The sequence below is a fragment of the Mesoplodon densirostris genome, chromosome 4, assembly GCF_025265405.1.
Source record: "Mesoplodon densirostris isolate mMesDen1 chromosome 4, mMesDen1 primary haplotype, whole genome shotgun sequence".
In the NCBI taxonomy this organism is placed as follows: domain Eukaryota; kingdom Metazoa; phylum Chordata; class Mammalia; order Artiodactyla; family Ziphiidae; genus Mesoplodon; species Mesoplodon densirostris.
The window spans coordinates 36,204,784-36,226,207 of NC_082664.1; the positions used below are offsets into that span (position 1 = coordinate 36,204,784).

At 37.5% G+C, this 21,424-nt stretch overlaps 1 protein-coding gene across 3 annotated transcripts in view; it reads right to left on the bottom strand.

Annotated features, from left to right (window-relative positions):
- PALS1 (protein associated with LIN7 1, MAGUK p55 family member) overlaps positions 1-19,422 on the bottom strand; it is a 106,905-nt gene extending 87,483 nt beyond the window's left edge. For 2 of the 3 annotated variants that reach the window (XM_060095970.1, XM_060095968.1), the window contains exon 1: positions 19,300-19,422. The gene's annotated coding sequence lies outside the window, so the exon portion shown is untranslated. Of the gene's footprint in view, positions 1-18,883; positions 19,066-19,299 lie in introns of those variants that run through there. The other variant, XM_060095969.1, reaches the window with a different exon arrangement.
- Positions 19,423-21,424: the final 2,002 nt, after the last annotated feature.

The following is a 21,424-nucleotide window of genomic DNA, read 5'->3' on the forward strand; positions in this document are numbered from 1 at the left end:
GGAAGAAAAAAAAAGTAGAATATGTAAAAATGTTCACTTTGGTATACGGTTTTTGTGTGTCTGTGTGAGTGACCAATCATGTCCAGCGTTGGAAACAATATAGGAAAACAGACATTATGTACTGTTGACTCTTACATATATCGTACAATGTTATACAGGACAATTTTGCAACTGTATACCAAAAATTTTAAATAAACCTTCACTATCAATTCCTTTTCTAGAAATTTATCCTATAAAGTATGTTTCGGAAAACTGGGATATGTTACTCTACTTTTTCAACTGTAAATTTTAAAAACTTTAAATACAGATCAAGTATTTCCAATGAAAGTTTATCATTCTAACTGAGATGTGCCATCAGTATAAAATACACAACTAGATTTTGAAGACTCAGTGTGGGGGAAAAATGAATGTAAAACATCTCCTTTTTTTTGTATTTAATACATGTAGAAATGGTAATTTTTTTAGACATTGTGTTAAATAGAATATACTATTAAGGGAGTCCCCTGGTGGTCTAATGGTTAGGATTTCAGGCTTTCACTGCTATGGCCTGGGCTCAATCCCTGGTCAGGAAACTGAGATCCTGCAAGCCACGCAGCGCAGCTAAAAAAAAAAAAAAAAAGAAAAGGAATGTCACCCGTTTCTTTCAAAAAATTTTTAATGTGGTTACTAGAGCATGAAGCCCTATACCAACTAACATGGAACAAAGGCAAGTGAATAAATTAGGTTTCCAAATGGTGTTTATATATCATCCCATTTTTATAAATGCACATAAAAAAAGTTTATAAAGTTATTAACAAGAAATCTGGAAGAATATATGCAATACTGTTTTCACTTACTATCTCTGAAAAGTAAGGATAACAGACCTCTCAGGTCTGTCTTCTGTACAATTTGGATATCTTACAAAATATTGACAAAAAAAGTGTTACTTTCATAATTTGGGAGAAAAAACACACAGATAATACTTTTTTGAAAGAAAAAAAACATAGAAACTTTTAAAATTACAACTACCTTCTTAAAGTACATAAAAATTAGCAGAAGCAACAAAGCCCTTTCAAGAGTTCTAGAACCATCAGGCAAAGAAAAGGAATCAAAATATTACCCCCAAGGCCCTAAACAATTTTATAAACAATGCAACAATAAATAAGAATTTCTAAATAAAGCACTTAAGCAATCCTTAGGATCATGACTCTTTGGAAGTCAGGATATCCTCTGCCACACAAAAATGCATACATTACATCTTTAATTTAAAAATGAGAGGAAACCAGTTTACCAATGGAATAAGAACATTAGTTTTAAGAAAAATTCCAAAAGGGACCACTAATACTTTACAATATAGTAAGTCAAGTTCATCTTTCATCATATTAATAATGCATAATCACAAACTCAAAGAATCCTAATTACCAAACTCACATGGCTATTGTTTTGCCTTCTAGACGCCTATTTTATATAGATTTTCTCCTTCCCCTTTAATCTTAGGTGTCAATCCCTTTAGTCAATTACTTTCCCTGAAACACATGTGTCACAAGTTGCAGGTCTCTAAAAATACATTGCAAGAGATACTAAATTTTGACCTCAATGATGTATATATAGCTTACTAGAGAACAAAAAATATACTCCAAACGTCAGCAAATTAGTAGATGATTACCTCTACCTAGATGGTTTATTGGTATACAGTTCAACAACTGGCCATTTAAAAAAAAAAAAAGGAATTTGCCTTGTCATTGAAGAAATACCATTTCAGAGTTATTAGAACAAGAACATTAAGCAAAATTAATAATCAATAGAGAATATTTTCAGAACCAGAACTAGAGTTGTGTCATCAAAACAGGAAAGGAGAATTTGAGAATGAAGAAGACTGATGAGGATAAAAATGTCATCCAGTTTAGAATCCACTGAACTTTTAGTACTATAGAATTGTTGACTGATGTCTGGGTATGAGTAATGATCTGATGTTGACCAGACAGTCTTAGAAGGCAGGAAAACATAAAGGGGATATTATGCAACAAGAAATAAGAACAAAAGGTCAATCTTAAAGATTACTGTACAGAAATACTATAGTTATGAAGGGTTACTAAACTACACATTCCTGCAACAATGTAAGTACCCATTTGGTACAAAAACATGGGATAGTCATTGGCAAGAAAAAGATTGCTAAGGCAGAGTCTTTATCCTTAATGAACTTAAATTCCAGTATGGAAAACATGGAAGTATACAAGCAAACAAACAAAACCCCTATAGAACTGCAATGGTATTTGGTAAGTGCTATACTACAACTGCAGAAAATGCTATAGGAATTACCTGTAGAGGAAGAGCATTCTAAGAAAACCTGTATAAATGGGAAAGAATATAAGACCCAAGATGAATAAAAAAGGCTTCCATTACACAAAAGGAAAAAAGTAAATGAAACACTAATGCAAGCACACAGACATGAGTAAAATTAAACAAATGCTTTCTAAACATAAAATTTTAAATCTCCCTAATTAAACTCAAACTCTACAAACTGTTACTTTTTAAGCCTATTTTAAACATGTGTAGTAAAAATGACCTAGTAAAAATTACCCTAGAGTAATGCTTGAGAGTAAGAGAAACTGATAAAGCTGAGTAGAACTTGATCTCACTACATACATAAGCTGTTTATAAATAAAGCAACAAATTGTTTTCCCCCATTGACTTTCACTATTATTTCAGAGATGAAAAAAATTCTACCTCAACGCACAATTATAATTATTCATCACTGACTCAGTCTATGACAACCAATTCACACAATTCCTATAAAACTGTTTAATCAAATTATTGATAATCATACAATCTATTCAAAATATATTTATTAAAACATAATGCAGTTCATTGCTATTCCATGTAAACATCATAAACCAGCTCTGTATTCTTCCTATCTCTTATCTATGGATAAGCATTTATGAAGTGCTTAATATACACCAAGTAGTATGCTAATCATTCTTTTTTTTCTTAATTTTTATTTTATTTATTTTTTTATACAGCAGGTTATTAGTTACCCATCTTATACATATTAGTGTATATATGTCAATCCCAATCTCCCAATTCATCACACCACCACCATGCTCCCATGCCACATTCCCCCCTTGGTGTCCATACATTTGTTCTCTACATCTCTGTCTCTATTTCTGCCCTGCAAAACAGTTCATCTGTACCATTTTCCTAGGTTCCATATATATGCGTTAATATACGATATTTGTTTTTCTCTTTCTAATTGACTTCACTCTGTATGACAGTCTCTACATCCATCCACGTCTCTACAAACGATCCAATTTTGTTCATAATGGCTGAGTAATATTCCATTGTATATATGTACCACATCTTCTTGATCTATTCATCTGTCGATGGGCATTTAGGTTGCTTCCATGACCTGGCTATTGTAAATACTGTTGCAATGAACACTGGGGTGCATGTGTCTTTTTGAATTATGGTTTTCTCTGGGTATATGCCCAGTTGTGGGATTGCTGGGTCATATGGTAATTCTATTTTTAGTTTTTTAAGGAACCTCCATACTGTTCTCCATAATGGTTGTATCAATTTACATTCCCACCAACAGGGAAAGAGGGTTCCCTTTTCTCCACACCCTCTCCATCATTTGTTGTTTGTAGATTTTCTGATGATGCCCATCCTAACTGGTGTGAGGTGATACCTCATTGTGGTTTTGATTTGCATTTCTCTAATAATTAGTGATGTTGTGCAGTTTTTCATGTGCTCCTTGGCCATCTGTATGTCTTCTTTGGAGAAATGTCTATTTAGGTCTTCTGCCCATTTTTGGATTGGGTTTTTTTTTAATATTGAGCTGCATGAGCTGTTTATATATTTTGGAGATTAATCCTTTGTCTGTTGATTGGTTTGCAAATATTTTCTCCTATTCTGAGGATTGTCTTTTCATTTTGTTTATGGTTTCCTTTCCTGTGCAAAAGCTTTTAAGTTTCATTAGGTCCCGTTTGTTTATTTTTGTTTTTATTTCCATCACTCTAGGAAGTGGATCAAAAAAGATCTTGCTGTGATTTATGTCACAGTGTTCTTCCTATGTTTTCCTCTAAGAGTTTTATAGGGTCCAGTCTTACATTAAGATTTCTAATCCATTTTGAATTTATTTTTGTGTATGGTGTTAGGGAGCATTCTAATTTCATTCTTTTACATGTAGCTCTCCAGTTTTCCCAGCACCACTTACTGAAGAAACTGTCTTTTCTCCACTGAATATCCTTGCCTCCTTTATCATAGATTGTTGACCATAGATGCATGGGTTTGTCTCTGGGCTTTCTATCCTGTTCCATTGATCTGTATTTCTGTTTTTGTGCCAGTACCATACTCTCTTGATTACTGTAGCTTTGTAGTATAGTCTGAAGTCTGGGAGCCTGATTCCTCCAGCTCCATTTTCTTCCCTCAAGACTGCTTTGGCTATTCGGGGTCTTTTGCGTCTCCATACAAATTTTAAGATTTTTTGTTCTAGTTCTGTAAAAAAAAAAAATGCCATTGGTAATTTGATAGGGATTGCATTGAATCTGTAGATTGCTCTGGGTAGTGTAGTCATTTTCACAAAATTGACTCTTCCAATACAAGAACATGGTTTATCTCTCCATCTGTTTGTATCACCTTTAATTTCTTTCATCAGTGTCTTACAGTTTTCTGCATACAGGTCTTTTGTCTTCCTAGGTAGGTTTATTCCTAGGTATTGTATTCTTTCTGTTGCAGTGGTAAATGGGAGTGTTTCCTTAATTTCTCTTTCAGATTTTTCATCATTTGTGTATAAGAATGCAAGAGATTTCTGCACAATAATTTTGTATCCTGCAACTTTACCAAATTCATTGATTAGCTCTAGTAGTTTTCTGGCGGCATCTTTACAATTCTCTATGTATAGTATCATGTCATCTGCAAACAGTGACAGTTTTGCTTCTTTTTCAATTTGTATTCCTTTTATTTCTTTTTCTTCTCTGATGGCCGTGGCTAGGACTTCCAAAACTACGTTGAATAATAGTGGCGAGAGTGGACATCCTTGTCTTGTTCCTGATCTTAGAGGAAATGCTTTCAGTTTTTCACCATTGAGAATGATGTTTGCTGTGGGTTTGTCGTATATGGCCTTTATTATGTTGAGGTAGAATCCCTCATGCCAACTTTTTGGAGAGTTTGTATCATAAATGGGTGCTGAATTTTGTCAAAAGCTTTTTCTGCATCCATTGAGATGATCATATAGTTTTTTTTCTTCAATTTGTTAATATGGTATATCACAATGATTGATTTGCATATACTGAAGAATCCTTGCATCCCTAGGATAAATCCCACTTGATCGTGGTGTATGATCCTTTTAATGTGTTGTTGCATTCTGTTTGCTAGTATTTTGTTAAGGATTTTTGCAACCGTATTCATCAGTGATATTGGTCTGTAATTTTCTTTTTTTGTAGTATCTTTGTCTGGTTTTGGTATCAGGGTGATGGAGGCCTCATAGAATGAGTTTGGGAGTGTTCCTTCCTCCGCAATTTTTTGGAAGAGTTTGAGAGGGATGGGTGTTAGCTCTTCTTTAAATGTTTGATAGAATTCACCTGTGAAGCCATCTGGTCCTGGACTTTTGTTTGTTGGAACGTTTTTAATCACAGTTTCAATTTCACTACTTTTGACTGGTTTGTTCATATTTTCTATTTCTTCCTGGTTCAGTCTTGGAAGTTTACACCTTTCTAAGAATTTGTCCATTTTTTCCAGATTTTCCATTCTATTGGCATAGAGTTGCTTGTAGTAGTCTCTTAGGATGCTTTATATTACTGTGGTGTGTGCTGTAACTTCTTTTTCATTTCTAATTTTATTGATTTGAGTCCTCTCCCTCTTTTTCTTGATGAGTCTAAATATTTATCAATTTTGTTTATCTTCTCAAAGAACCAGCTTTTAGTTTTACTGATCTTTGCTATTATTTGTTTCTATTTCATTTACTTCTGCTCTGATCTTTATGATTTCTTTCCTTCTAGTAACTTTGGGTTTTGTTTGTTCTTCTTTCCCAAGTTCCTTTAGGTGTAAGGTTAGATTGTTTATTTGACATTTTTCTTGTTAACTTGAGGTAGGCTTGTATTGCTATAAACTTCCCTCTTAGAACTGCTTTTGCTGCATCCCCTAGGTTTTGGATCATTGTGTTTTCGTTGTGACTTGTGTCTAGGTATTTTTTTATTTCCTCTTTGATTTCTTCAGTGTTCTCTTGGTTATTTAGTAACATATTGTTTAGCCTCCATGTGTTTGTATTTTCTTTACAGATTTTTCCCTGTAATTGATATCTAGTTTCATACTGTTGTGGTCGGAAAAGATACTTGATACAATTTCAATTTTCTTAAATTTACCAAGGCTTGATTTGTGATCCAAGATATGATCTACCCTGGAAAACGTTCCATAAGCACTTGAGAAGAAAGTGTAATCTGCTGTTTGGGGATGGAATGTCCTACAAATATCAATGAAATCTATCTGGTCTATTGTGTCATTTAAAGCTTGTGTTTCCTTATTAATTTTCTGTGTCAATGATCTGTCCATTGGTGTGAGGTGTTAAACTCCCCCACTATTATTGTGTTACTGTCGATTTCCTCTTTTATAGCTGTTAGCAGTTGCCTTATGTATTGAGGTGCTCCTATGTTGGGTGCACATATATTTATAATTGTTATATCTTCTTGGATTCATCCCTTGATCATTATGTAGTGTCCTTCCTTATCTCCTGTAACATTCTTTATTTTAAAGTCTATTTTATCTGATATGAGCATTGCTACTCCAGCTTTCTTTTGATTTCCATTTGCATGGAATACCTTTTTCCATCCCCGTACTTTCAGTCTGTATGTGTCCCTAGGTCTGAAGTGGGTCTCTCGTAGACAGCATATATATGGGTCTTATTTTTGTATCCATTCAGAGAGCCTGTGTCTTTGGGTTGGAGCATTTAATCCATTCATGTTTAAGGTAATTATCGATATGTATGTTCCTATTACCATTTTCTTAATTGTTATGGGTTTGTTTTTGTGGGTCTTTTTCTTCTCTTGTGTTTCCCACTTAGAGAAGTTCCTTTAGCATTTCTTGTAGAGCCGGTATGGTAGTGCTGAATTCTCTTAGTTTTTGCTTGTCTGTAAAACTTTTGATTTCTCCGTCAAATCTGAATGAGATCCTTGCTGGGTAGAGTAATCTTGGTTGTAGGTTCTTCCCTTTCATCACTTTAAATATATGATGACACTCCCTTCTGCCTTGTAGAGTTTCTGGTGGGAAATCAGCTGTTAACCTTATGGGAGTTCCCTTGTATGTTATTTGTCATTTTGCCCTTGTTGCTGTCAATAATTTTTCTTTGTCTTTAATTTTTGCCAATTTGATTACTATGTGTCTTGGCGTGTTTCTCCTTGGGTTTATCCTGTATGGGACTTGCTGCGCTTCCTGGACTTGGGTGGCTATTTCCTTTCCCATGTTAGGGAAGTTTTCAACTATAATCTCTCCACATATTTTCTTGGGTCCTTTCTCTCTCTCTTCTCCTTCTGGGACCCCTATAATACGAATGTTCTTACATTTAATGTTGTCCCAGAGGTCTCTTAGGCTGTCTTCATTTCTTTTCATTCGTTTTTCTTTATTCTGTTCTGCAGCAGTGAATTCCACCGTTCTGTCTTCCAGGTCACTTATCTGTTCTTCTGCCTCAGTTATTCTGCTATTGATTCCTTCTAGTGTATTTTTCACTTCAGTTATTGTATTGTTCATCTCTGTTTGTCTGTTCTTTAATTTTTCTAGGTGTTCTTTAATTCTTCTAGGTCTTTGCTAAACATCTCTTGCATCTTCTTGATCTTTGCCTCCATTCTTTTTCTGAGGTCCTGGATCATATTCACTATCATTATTCTGAATTCTTTTTCTGGAAGGTTGCCTATCTCCACTTCATTTAGTTGTTTTTCTGGGGTTTTATCTTGTTCCTTCATCTGGTACATAGCCCTCTGCTTTTCATCTTGTCTATCTTTCTGTGAATGTGGTTTTTGTTCCACAGGCTGCAGGATTGTAGCTCTTCTTGCTTCTGCTGTCTGCCCTCTCGCTAATCATTCTTGATACATCATGTCAATTAATCCTCATAATAAAGACTCTGAAGGGGATCAGAATATTCCACCCCAAAATGTGACACTGGTATAAGGATTATTTTGAGCTAAAGGCAATTAAGAAACAGACACAGGAAAAAAAAACTGTCCTCCCCTATCAGGCTTAAAAAGCACAGCATAGGGCCTCCCTGGTGGCGCAGTGGTTGAGAGTCCGCCTGCCGATGCAGGGGATACGGGTTCGTGCCCCGGTCTGGGAGGATCCCATATGCCGCGGAGCGGCTGGGCCCGTGAGCCATGGCCTCTGGGCCTGCGCGTCCGGAGCCTGTGCTCCGCAACGGGAGAGGCCACAACAGTGAGAGGCCCGCATACCGCAAAAAGAAAAAAAAAAAAAAAAAAAAAAAGCACAGCATAAATTTCCCTTTTTAAAGCTAGCATGAATTTCCATTTACACCAACCAGGACCTCAACCCTGGGAGTTGACTCTTATCAAAGCAGATGACACCAACTTAAATCTGCATAACAAACCTTACTAAAATAACCTTTATATTACATTAGTTCCCCCCACATAATTACCTTCCCACAATTTACAGCCCCTAAAAGCCTCTTTTCCTTTGTCTTGTCTCAATTCCACAATTTATCATTCAGTCCTCTGCTTCTTTGGTCTTCAATTCTTTTCTCTGAAGGTCTCCATATGCATAAGTAATAAACAATTTCTCCTGTTAATCTGTCTTTTGTCAGTTTATATTTACAGGGCCCCAGACAATGAACCTAGGAGGAAAGAGAAACAGGTTTTTCCTCCCCTAAAGCCTTCTGAATCAGGCACAAGTACAACCCCCCACAAGTACAGCATTCCTTATTCTGCAGATAACTAATCAGATTTTCACAGGTAAACCTGTCCAGAGTCACACACAAGTCAAGAAGGCATTTCAGCACAAGTCTGACTCCATAGTCTGAGTACTTAATCAGCGCAAGGTTTGTAACTATAATATCTCTCAGTAAGAGCCCAGAAAAAAGCAAGACAAAGCCATGAGCAAATTCATCTGTTCATGTTTATATCTTTGTAAATAAAGCGAATCAAGAACCCTCCACCCATAATTAAACACACAGCCAACATTCAATGTTTTGAGTCTCAAATTCTCTCAGGTTACAGGAGGTAACTACATTAGAACAGTCTCTGGGATGAAACTCACAAGTAAGGCTAAGGTTTAACAAGTAAATGATTAAAAAGTGCAAATTGATTACATGCACCTACCTTGTGCCATATTAAGCAGTGAGATACTAAAATAAAAAGACATAGCTCCTACCCTTAAGGAGCTTACAATTTACAGGTTCAAAGTTCTTCACTTTAATTCAAGTACAATTTAAACACTAAATTAAAGACGGTTTTCCTAAAAAATTTTTTTAATCTTACCAAAAAGACAGTGTTAAACAAGGTAAGTCTTAAGGCAGGCTAAAATACAAAGTAGAAAAATCCAAGGGCTTTGGAGTCAAACTGAATTCAAATACCTGCTATCAGTTACAACAGGACTCTGGATAAAATAATCTCTCTGAGCCTCTGTTCAGTCACAAAGTTGTTAATGTTTAAAACTATATACAGGGCTTCCCCGGTGGTACAGTGGTTAAGAATCCACCTGCCAATGCAGGGGACACGGATTTGAGCCCTGGTCCAGGAAGATCCCACATGCCGCGGAGCAACTAAGCCTGTGCGCCACAACTACTGAAGCCCACACGCCTAGAGCCCTTGCTCCACAACAAGAGAAGCCACTGCCATGAGAAGCCCACATACCTCAACGAAGAGTAGCCCCTGCTCGCCGCAACTAGAGAAAGCCCGCCTGCAGCAATGAAGATCCAATGCAGCCAAAAATAAATAAATAAAATAAATTTATTTTAAAAACAACTATATACAAAGGATATAGCATACTGCATGACACATTAAAAGATGGGGCAAGGGATACAGTTCTGGGTAGGAGTTAGGGGAAAGCAAAAAGTACTGTAATTTAGCCAAATGCACTACTACTCTCACTATAAAATTTAAGTATAAAGGGGTAAGGTGTAAAGTATAAAAGGATAAGACATAAAAGGAACACTATCCCTTTAAGATGCCTACAAAGAACCATCAAATTTCCTTTCATAAACTCTTAGGTATCTACTGAGTACTCTTAAGTGAATCATTATTCTGAAAAACACCTGCAGCTTACTTGTATAGTTCTCAGACAAATCACTTGGGTCAGAGGTTTAACTCTGGGGTTCATGATCTAATTTCCATGAATTTCCTGATATGAAGAACAGTGTGTGTGTTTTGGGGGACAGGGCCAAACGACCATAAGATTCACAAAAGATTAACAGACAGTTAAGTTTACATGTCCAGTATTTATAAAGTAGAATTTACAGTTTTCAATGTGAGGCAATTTGAAGAAACTCAATAGTTTACGCTAAAGAGTATGGCATTATCTAGTAAGCTGACCATTCCCCTATGCTATCATCCAGCAATTTCACTCCTAATTATATACTTTGAACAGTGATGTCCAATAGAACTTTCTGCAATAATGGAAATATTCTATATCTGCATTATGCAATAATAACATAGCCACTGGCCATATATGGTTATGAAGCACTTGAAATGTGGCTAGTGTAACTGAAGAGCTGAATTTTTTATTTTAGTTAATTTAAATTTAAATAGTCATGATTGGGAATGACATATATACACTAATATGTGGGAAACAGATAATAAGAACCTGCCGTATAAAAAAATAAATGAAATTCAAATATAAATAAATAAATAAATAGTCATATGTGGCTAATGGCTACCATACTAGAGGGCACAGCCCTAGAGAAACACATGTACATATTAACCTTGATAGACTAAACGTGCAAGGACATTCATGGTAACGTTACTCATAATAACCAAAAGCTAGAAACAACTCACCAACAGTAATACAGTTAAATAAACTGTGATATATTATTTTTTAAAATAAACTTATAATTCTGTAACATTATAAGTACAATCCTACAATTTATTTGCATATTATTTGAGCAATTCTGTGACTCTGCCCATTTCAAACAACTATTAAATTCTCCTAATCCAACCTAATCTCTAAGGGACTGTCCATACTTATTTCAAAGCCAGACCTTTGAGGGCAGTGACTTTATCTAATACTTCTCTATATCCTGCCCAAAGTCTTCACATTGTAAGTATTCAGTATTTACCTATAATTTTCTGAATAAACTAGTTAGGAAATCTGAGGCAGACAAAAGTGTGCAAAAGTGAGTGATGATTACTTGTAGAACAAAGGAAAACCAACTCCTTATACATAAATATCATACAGATAATATAACCAATGTAAAGCAGAATTTTTTTAATCTGCTTAAAAACAGCAAACTTTTCTTTCGTATTAAGTATAATACAATTATATTCTAAGCTGTAACTATTTAAATAATAATATAAAGTTTTCTTAGTAAAATTTGATAAGACTTTGCAACAGCTTCTGTTTAAGCTTTAGGGGGAAAATGGAGAACATGGGACAAGAAAGCTAGATTTCTGGGAGTCCAGATGCAGGTGATAACAGAGCTAACAAACCAGGCAATGGTGCAATGAAAAGAGTACTAAAAAGATTATGAGTCTGGTATGTGAGATCCAGCCCTAGTCCTGCCACCAACTACTGGTGCAAAATTATTTCAACATCCACCTATGTGGCATCTCTGCCTCTGATCTGTGAAGGAGCACAAAATTTTTTTTTGGAGGGGAGTTAAAAATCTCGAATCCAGCTTTATCTTGACAGTAATTCAGAAAGAAAGAAAAACAAGTTTCTGACGCTTCCCTTATGTCCCAAACATTACGCAAAAATAATTATCTAAATATGGGTACTTTTTTTTTTTTTTTTTTTTGCGGTACGCGGGCCTCTCAGTGTTGTGGTCTCTCCCATTTCGAAGCACAGGCCCCAGACGCGCAGGCTCAGCGGCCATGGCTCACGGGCCCAGCCGCTCCACGGCTGTGGGATCCTCCCAGACCGGGGCACGAACCCATGTCCCCTGCATCGGCAGGCAGACTCTCAACCACTGCGCCACCAGGGAAGCCCGGGTACTTTTTAAGTACGACCAAATCCTAGCAGAGCACCTAGTTCAGTTCACTCACAGGAGGCAGTCAATTAACTTAAATGAATGCAGTCTTAAAGGCACTCTGAAGCACACAAAATACAGAAAACCTGCTTCTTAGGTCAAATCAAAGTAATGCATTTTAAGTGACATTATCAAACATTTTTTGTGACAATGTAAAATCTTCAAAACATGAAATTATATTTCAACACAAATTCTCAATTTTTTTCATGTGAAGTTTCTGATACTATTGTGAAACCAAACAGTTATAACTTATATGGCCAAAAAGTATAATTCAAAAGACAATTTAGCTATAAATATAAACACAACTATAATTTCTAATATTTGGAATAACTAATCAGATATACTACACACTGTAAAACAATATAAAATGGTGGGGTGGTGGGAGCAAATATTTATTGAGTATCTACTATGTGTCAGAATATTTTGCTCAGTGCCTTCCATACCCTATTTTTAACCTTTTAAATCATCTTCCGAGGTGGCCACATGTTAAAGATAAGGAAAGTGAGGGCTTGGCTGGGAATTAGAGCATGGAATAACCTCCCAACTCAGCTGACCCTAAGGGTCTTTCTGCTACATTACTATAATTATTTTCATTTCTCCTGCTAACTTTTTGCCCAAAACCAAAGTAGGCAAACTAAGCCCACAGGCCAAATCAAGGCATATCCTGATTTTAATAAACAAAGTTTTACTGGAACACAGTCACATTCGTTTGGCCATCTTTGCACTGTAACAGCAGAGTTGAGGACCTGCAACAGAAATTATATGATCTGCAAAGCTTAAAATATTCACTATCTTGCCCTTTAAAGAAATTTGTCAACCCCTGCCTTAAAGGATCAATACTGCCAAGAACCTCAGAGGCCTCAAAACTTCGATGTTTAGGGTCTTCGAGACGACTAATAACTTAAGAAGGAACTTTAAAATTATGAGAGAAATTGCTTGAATTTTTATAGTGGTTAAATCATATGATAAGCCCAAATTTATAAAAATGATAAAATTAAACAGCTTGATTATGAAGTTATTGAAACCTTCTTCTTCTTTTTTTTTTTTTTTTTTTTTTTTTTTTTAGCCGCGCTGCACAGCATGTGGGATCTCAGTTCCCCGACCAGAGATGGAACCCATGCCCCCATGCACAGAGTCCTAACCACTGGACCCCCAGGGAACTCCCCATGAAACCTTATTCTTAATAATTAAACTGTCTTCTGTAGTCTGAACTGATGGAGGAAAAACTTCACAATTCAACATATTAAAGTATATTTAATAAGCATGCATCTTTTTACTATGTACCCACATTTTTCATGAAAGAATATCTTCAGTACAGCAAAAGACAGCCTGGCTTTTTCTTATAAGTACTTTATTTTATATTTCACTTCACACTTTTTAGTACATTCACTTAATTCATTATACTTGGAGCAAGCCAAACATTTATGTGATCACTCAAGGGTCTATAATTGATCTTCCGGTGTTGAGGAAGGAGCCTGTTTTTTTCCTGTGGTTGTTTTCATTCCAAGTAAAAAAAATCTCCTAATTAAATCATTTTATCTTCATTCAACATATATTTACTATCCAAATACATTTAAACAACTTGCCTAAATTAAGCCAGCACGAGGAATGCTTGATTACAGTGTCACAGATAATATTTTCTTTCTCCATTTAGTAATTTTAAAGAAGAGTCCCTCCAGTGGTACAGTCTATAAACTCCAGTATAGACAGATCAAGAAAACTTAAGTCCTACCAACATGTAAAATTTACACAACTATTAATGAATACCTTGATTTATCTGACTTTATAAACACTTTGATTCACAAAATCTTATGTTCAGTTTCCTTGTTTATTTTTAAGAAAAATGTTAATGTCAAAGAAAAATAATCCAAAATGATTTAGTTTGCAACAACGCCGGAGTTATTCCCAGAAACATGCAAGGCTGCATCAACATTTAAAAATTAATCAGTGTAATTCACCATATTAACAGATTAAAGAAAAAAAATTCAAATGGTCACCTCAATAGATGCAGAAAAGCATCTGACAAAATTCAACATCCATTCATGATTTAAAAAATAATAATAATAACCCAAACCCTCAGCAACCTCAGAACGGAAGGAAACTTCCTTAATCTGATTTAGAGAATCTACAAAATGACCTACATCTAACATTATATTTTAAAGGTGAAAGACTGAATGCTTTAAGATTGTGAACAAGGCAAGGATGTTCCCTTTCAACACTCCTAATCAATATCTCACTGGAACTCCTAGACTGCAAAAAGTCAAGAAAAAGAAAAGACATACATATTAGAAAGAAAGAAACATTTCTCTATTCATAGATGACATGACTATCTCCTTAGACAAATCCCAAGAAATCTACAGGAAAAAGCTCCTAAAAGTTATAAATGAGTTTAGTAAAAACGCAGGATACAAAGTCAACATACAAAAATCAATTATACTAGCAATGATCAATTGGAAACCCAAGTTTTTAAAAATGATCATTTACAATAGTACTAAAAAACTGAAATGCTTAGGTACACATCTAATATTTGCAGGATCTACATGTTGAAAACTACAAAACATTCATGAAAGAAATCAAAGACAAACAAATGGAGAGCAATACCATGTTCATAGATTGGAAAACTCTACCTTGTTAAGATGTCAATTATCAAGTTAATCAATAGATTTAATACAGTCTCAATCAAAATCCTAGCAGAATTTTTTTTGATATATCAACAAGCTGATTCTAAAATTTAAGCAAAAGAACTAAAACAGCTAAAACAGTTTTGAAGGAAAAACAAGTTGGAGAACTCACATTACCTGATTTCAAGCCTTAATTTTAAAGCTATATTAATCAAGACACTATGATATTGGCAAAAAAAATAGATCAATGGAACACAGGAGTCTAGAAATAGACCCACACAAATGTAGTCAAATGGTTTTTGACCAAGAGACAAAGGCAATTCTATGGAGAAGAATAGTCTTTTCAACAAATGGTCATGGAACAACTGAATAAACGAAACTCAACCTAAACCTTTCTTTATACAAAAATTAACTCAGGACTTCCCTGGTGGCACAGTGGTTAAGAATCCGCTTGCCAATGCAGGGGACATGGGTTTGAGCCCTGGTCCAGGAAGACCCCACATGCCGTGGAGCAACAAAGCCTGTGGGCCACAACTACTGAGCCTACGCTCTAGAGTCCACAAGCCACAAATACTGAGCCCGCATGCCTAGAGCCCGTGCTCCTCAACAAGAGAAGCCACCACAATGAGAAGCCCACACACCGCAACCAAGAGTAGCCCCTGCTCGCCGCCACTAGAGAAAGCCTGCGCACAGCAACGAAGACCCAACGCAGCCAAAAATAAAAACAAGAAAATTCAATTTAAAAATGGATAAATAAATAAATAAATAAATAATAAAAATTAAAATGGGAAAAGATTTGGAATTTGGACACTTCAACAAAGAAGATATACAGATGGCAAATAAGCACAGAAGAGATGATCATCATTATTCATGAGAAAAATGCAAATAAAAACCCCAATGAAATACTGCTATATATCTATTAGAGTGACTAAAATTAAAAAGGTTGATCATACCAAGTGTTGATGAGGATGTAAAGTAACTGAAGCACTCATACATTGCCAGTGGGACTACAATTCAGCCTCTTTGGAAAACCAATTTTACAGTGTATAGTTTCCTATACTGCTTTAACAAATTACCACAAATTTAGTGGCTTAAAACAACGTAATTTTATTATTCTCGGGTTCTGTAGGTTAAATATCTGACACAGGTCTCTCTGGGCTAAAATCAAGTTGCTGGCAGAGCTACAGTCTTTTCTGGGAGCTCTAAAGGTTAATCCATTTCCTGGCCTTTTCCTGCTTTTAGAGACCACCACATTCCTTAGCTTATGCCCCAAATTCTCCAACCTCAAAGCCAAGAACTCTGCATTTCTCTGTCCCTGCTTTCATTGTTACATCTTTCTGACTCTATCTTCTCTTTCCCCTTTAAGGACCTTCAGGATACACCAGCACAGCATCTGGATAATCCCAGGATAAACTCCCTATTTTAAAGTCAGTTGATTAATTCCATCTGCAACTTTCATTCACCTTTGCCATGTAACCTAATTTACTCACGGGTTCTAGGGATTAGAACATCTTTGTGGGCCATTATTCGGCCCACCACAGGTTTTTTTGTGTTTTGTTTTTTTAATAAACATACACTTCCCAAAAATTTCACTTGGAGGTGCTTATCCAAGAGAAATGAAGGCTTATGTTCACGTAAAAACCTGTTGGCAAAGATTTAGCAGCTTTATTCATAGTCCAAACAAACAAACAAAAAACTCAAATGTCTTTCAACTAGTGGATGGATAAATAAATTGTGATACATCCATACAATGGAATACTACATTCAGCAATACAACAGAAGGAACTGCTGATACACTCAACAACATGGACGGACACTCAGATGTATTACGCTAAATGAAAGAAGCCAGACTCAAAAGGCTAAACACTGTATGATTCCATTACCTGATATTCTAGAAAAGACAAACTACAGGAAAGGCAACATCAGATGCCAGGGGTTAAGGGTGGGGGAAGAGCTGACTACAAAAGAGCAGCTCAAGGGAATTTAAGGTGCTGGTACTGTTGTGCGTCTTGATTTTGGTAGTTGCACAGCTCTATGCATTTGTCAAGACAACTGTACAACAAAAAGAGAATTTCACTTCATGTAAATTAAAAATAAAGTTAAAACCTCTGTGAAAGAAGGAAAATAATTATATCATTTGTCACCCATCAGACTGGCAGAAATTTAAAAATCTGACAATGCCAATCTGACAATTCCAAGTTTGGACAAGGATGACTCATATACTGTTGGCAGGTATGTAAATTGTTACAACTTTAGAGGACAATTTGGCTGCAGCTAGTAAAGTTGAAAATGCACATCAACCTATGGCCCAGCAATTCATTCTAGGGAAAACTTCACTAATGTGCTCAAGGGGATATGCACAAGGATGTTCATTAAACATTGTTTGAAATATTGAAAAACTGAAAACAACCCTTCAGTCGGAATGAATTAATTGTGGTTAGTGGTTATTTTTTTAAAAAGAAAAGGAAAGAAAATGCATGATGAAAAAAAAAATCGAAGAAGGGTAACTTATTGGTTTGTTTATTTAACAACAGTATATAGTGAAAAGAACACTGTACTTGGAATCTGAAGGCCAGCATTGGTAGCACTTAGTTCCAACTCTGCCACTAACTAGTCTGTCTATAAACCTCACTTTCCTTTTCCTGGAAAATGAAGAGGTTAGACTATACAAAGACTAAGATTATTTCCAACTCAACAAGAACACTGATACAAAACAATGGACCAAATTTCTTGGCATGTCTGTGATGAGCTTTTTAATCATATAATAATAATTTAGAAAGACCATACAAACTCCTAAACTCACCCTACTGACTTGGGTAACCCTCATATCCTTTCGCATTTTAACATTCTAAACAAGTTAATATTAATGAGTCCATCTTGTCAAGTTCAGATCAGTCTGGCCAAAAGTCATTGAAGTACATGCTAAGATTTACTTGATTTTGTTTTAACAAAGATAAAATGACAAATTGCTTTCCGTATTTTTTGCCTGTTTCACCTACAGAATTCCTACATTATAATTTAATAGCTTTCACCTGCTACAATAGTATAAAAAAGCCTTTTAAAACTTATAGGGACTTCACTAGTGTCACAGCGGTTAAGAATCCGCCTGCCAATGCAGGGGACATGGGTTCCAGCCCTGGTCCGGGAAGATCCCAAATGCGCAGAGAAACTAAGTAAGCCCGCGCGCCACAACTACTGAGCCTGCGCTCTAGAGCCCGCGTGCCACAACTACTGAGCCCGCAAGCCACAACCACTGAAGCCTGCATGCCTAGAGCCCGTGCTCCTCAACATGAGAAGCCACCGCAATGAGAAGCCCGCACACCGCAACGAAGAGTAGCCCCCGCTCGCTGCAACTAGAGAAAGCCTGCTCTCAGCAACGAAGACCCAACGCAGCCATACCAAAAAAAAACAAACAAACAAAAAACAAAAAAAAAAACTTGTAATATGCCAAGTCCACAGGAATCTAGTAAAAAATCAGTAGTTCATAATCCAAAAACCTTATTTAACATTTCATTATCCCACTACTAATACTTCAAAGACACCAATAACCAACACGCCATTTGTTCCTATTGCAGAATTTATTACGTTATTAACTTCCGGTATAATCCAAAGGCATAATTAGAATACTATCATTAACATATACACTTCTAAAAAACAGAAATATTAACTCCTTTCACCTTGCCATTAAAATCAAAATTTCAAAATTCTTGTGCTACAGGCTTTCCAAATCTAAATTCTCACAATCCTAAACGAGTATGGAGACAACACACACACTATGTACTACTAGAAACCTTCTGGCTATCAGATTTTAATTTCAGCGCCAAATGCCAAGAAAAACCTTTCGACCGAAACCTAAATTCCAACACCTTACCGTATGTCAATCAACAGAGGTGAGTTATTATCATTAGGAAGTTACATAATTTGCACCAAAGATTGTTTAAAGCCTCTCATTAAAAGCAGCTTACAACAACTTACAGGTTTCAAAGTTCACCCTGCAAACTTAGAGTAAATTATCAGAAACCATGAAGAAGATTAGGCTCTTCTTGAAAATGGTTACGAGGAAGCAAGTTGTTTACTTGTTTAAAGAATGCAGCGAGCAGCCGAATACCTGCAGCTGAGTCGGGCAGAGAAACGCCGACTACATTCCGTCTTCTAAAGGAGAGTGTTCTTCGCCCTCCCGGACCCTGCCTGGAGGGAGTCAGGAGAGTCGCGAACTCGGGAGCGCGGGCGCAGAGAGAAGGCGCCTCCCTGCACCTCGGGCCGGCCGGGCAGGAGCCCCCGCCGAGGTAAGTCGTTCGCCAAGCCAGAGGGAGCGGGCACCGCCAGACAGCGTTCCTCCGAGGGACAAAGGTTGGGCTCACGCCCTCCGCTGCCGGCCCGGCGCCGGCTGCCTGCAGCAGCCCGGGGTCCCGCCCGGGCCCGGCGCGTGGGGGAGGGGTGAGCCCGGCTGCCCCTCCCCCGGCCGCTCTCTGGGACCTGTTGATTAAGACCTCCACACCGAGCCGCTGCCGGTCCGCCTCTTACCTCCGCGCCACGGCGGCCGCCGCTTCTCCCGCCCCGGCCTCTCCCAAACACTGCAGAAACGACAGTTCCCCCGCAGCACTTAAAATACCGGATAAAGAATCCAGAAACTCGCGATTCCCCACCTCACAATCCTTAGTCCCCGCCCCCGCCCCACCGCCAGTCGCCGCCGTCGCCGCCGCCGCCCCCGCCGCCCCCAGCGACTCCACCTCGAGACCGCGCACGCGCTCCCGGCGCTGTTAGGCAGAGAGGCTGGCGCGGTTCGCCCAATCCCGAGCCGGCGCGGAGAAAGGGCCCGCTCATTGGTCCGCTCCGCAGCTCCGGGGGCCGGATCACGCACGCACTCGTGCGCCTCAAGTGGAAAAAGCGAAGTTCTTCGCGCTCAGTCGCTGGGGAACAGCTTTCGGCTTGAGCCTGCGGGCCAGGTTGTGGGAGGACGTGAGGTTTCCTTAAGACGCAATGGGCGGGTTAACGCTCTTACAGACCTTTCTTCTCTCCCTGAATGTCTGTCAGCTCCTGAAAAAAATCTGATTCCTCTTGAGGCGACTCCTCGTGTCCTGTGAAACACATCATACAATATAACATTTGTGTAAAAAAGAACCACGACATACCTGAACACCTGGATGTGTGTAGTGTCCCACAAAAGAATTCTGTGCTACCACGGAAGGAGCCACAAAGCTAGTACGTAGGACCGAGTTCTGAAAACCAGACAGGAAGGTGCCAAGGGCCACAGCTGTTTCACAAAACTCAAGTCCCTGGCTCAACCCACATCCAACGCAAGGAAATCCAGATAAACAGTCTTCAGGATTCCCTAGAAACAGCCATATCCAAAAAGGAAAGGGGGAAAAAAAAAAAAAAAAAAAAGCTTTGTGTGTGAAGAGAGACCTAGTTCATTTTCTAAGTTCTTAAATGCATAAAATAAGTAATAATTCAAGAAATTTCCTTTGGTTCCTCAATGAATTTTTTTCCCCTTTAGCTCGGGGTTTCTCAACCTCAGCGCTATTCGGACCAAATAATTCTTTCTTTGGGGGCTGTCCTGTGCAATTTAGGATGTGTAGCAGCACCCCTGCTCTCTTACCCACTAGATACCAACAGCACCACTACCCCCAATTGTGACCATCAAAAATGCCTCTAAACGTTGCCAAAGATCTTCTGGGGGACAAACTCACTTCCATTTGAGAACCACTGATCTAGCTGTTCAAAGAAACGGCCTCCTTAGAAAGTAGTCTCTCTACCCATCCCTTCCAATTGCCTGGCCTCAAGCAGTTTTGCAAAAGACCACACCCAAATGAACCCTCCAGCTACCTAGCCTTGCTTCCCCAGCTGCTTGGACTCCTCTGTCACAGAACCCCGTCCTAATAAAATGCTGACAACTCTCTGTGAGATAGCAGCTACTGACCTCAAAATATGTGGAAATTCCTTTGTGAAATGATATACAAATGCTAATTCTTATTTTTACTTTCTAAAGGGATTTTCATCTTAAAAAAGGGTAGAACCTAAGGCAAATAAAAAATTTATTCTCTGGTAAATAGAGCCATTCCCGGAATCTCAAAATTACTGGTCTCGTGTGCAAAAAATGAAGGATAGCTGGAAGAATGGAAGGTATAGAAACTGGAGGCAAGGTGATTGGATTTGAGTTTTAGCTTTGAAATTAACTAGTTCTGTGATATGGGTGCGTGACAAGTTTCCTGGGCCTAAATTTTCTCATGTGTAAATTAACAAGTTAGCTACTTTTTCTTTTTTCTAGTTTTAAGATTCTGGAAGCCTCTGCTTATGTAATCTAACATGGATAGCATAGGGAGTTAAGAAAATATAATATTCATCCCAAAATAGAATGAAATGGGCAATCTGTGGTTTAAACCCCACTGTCAGAAGGCACTTTACCCACTGAATCACCCTGGCAAATTTATAACTAAGTACTTTGGATGAATAATGAAAGCCAAACTGTAAAATCAAGTGAACGGTGCAGAGTAACCTTAGTAAATACCCTTCCTCCTTCCTCATCTTGGCAGCTGTTCAGTCTATCATCTGACAACAGCTTCTATTACATGTTGATGTAATAAAATGTTGTGCTGTTTATTTCATTAAAGGTTTTGGGGAAATATATTAATATTGCATTTCAGATATT